Below are 970 nucleotides of genomic sequence, written 5' to 3' on the forward strand. Positions count from 1 at the left end.
GGAAACAGAAAGTTCTGGGACCCGGACCCAGACTGAGCAGCTGAGCCCGCCAGTCCCACATGGACTGCTGTCCTGGGGGCAGCGACCGTGGGACCCACCCCGCAGGCTGCCTCACCTCCGCGCCTCAGTGTCCTCGTGGGGTCAGAGATGACCCCCGGGAACCAGGGCGCTGGGGGGAGGGCTCACTTTGGTCCCCTCGACTTAAGGCCTTACCCCTTCCAGGAAGCCCCTGAAACCCCCACCTCCCACCTTCCCTCTACCTGGACGCGGGGCGGCCCTGCCTTCGCCCCGGCCCCTGACCTGGGCAGTGCCCACAAGGCCGCGGGCATCGGAGGGCAGAGAGCGAGCCACGGCTGAGCCAGTGCCTCGAAGCGGTCGCACCTGCAGCTGCTGTTCCGCAGGCAGGAGACCCAGGCCCGCAGCTCTGAACTCGGGCCCACTGAGCACCAGGCCGCAGGGAGCCGGGTACCCGGTGTGCCAGGCCTTCAGCCGGACCGCAGGGGCCTGGGGCCTGGGAGGCGCCCCTGCCGGGTGGGCTCAGGCTGTTCGCTCCAGGACGGACGCAGGGGAAAGGCTGGCCGCCAGGCTCCACCTGCCACTCACTCAGCCCCCACCCCCCGCGCCAGGTGCTGGGCGAGGGCACTCCAATCTCAGAGACCCCCAGACCCAGACAGGCGTCAGAAGCTGCCCCCACCCCCTCCTACCTCAGCGGCAGGTTAGGACCCCTCCCCGCGTGGGACCAGCCCCCCAGCACCCAGGTGTGGGGGGGTCATTCGTGGGGCTGCCACCTCCTGGGCCCAAGCGGGTTTGGGCACCAGATTCTTGAGAGGATCCTCCGGTCCCTCCTCCGTTCAAAGGCCCTGGGGCTCCTTCCGAAAACCGAAAACCGTCCGCTCTGAGGTCTGGGGCTCCGGCCACAGGAGAGAGAGCTCCCCACCTGGGCAAGGAGGTCCCCCAGGCGCTCAGCGGG

Source organism: Myotis davidii, unplaced genomic scaffold, assembly GCF_000327345.1.
Source record: "Myotis davidii unplaced genomic scaffold, ASM32734v1 scaffold427, whole genome shotgun sequence".
NCBI lineage: Eukaryota > Metazoa > Chordata > Mammalia > Chiroptera > Vespertilionidae > Myotis > Myotis davidii.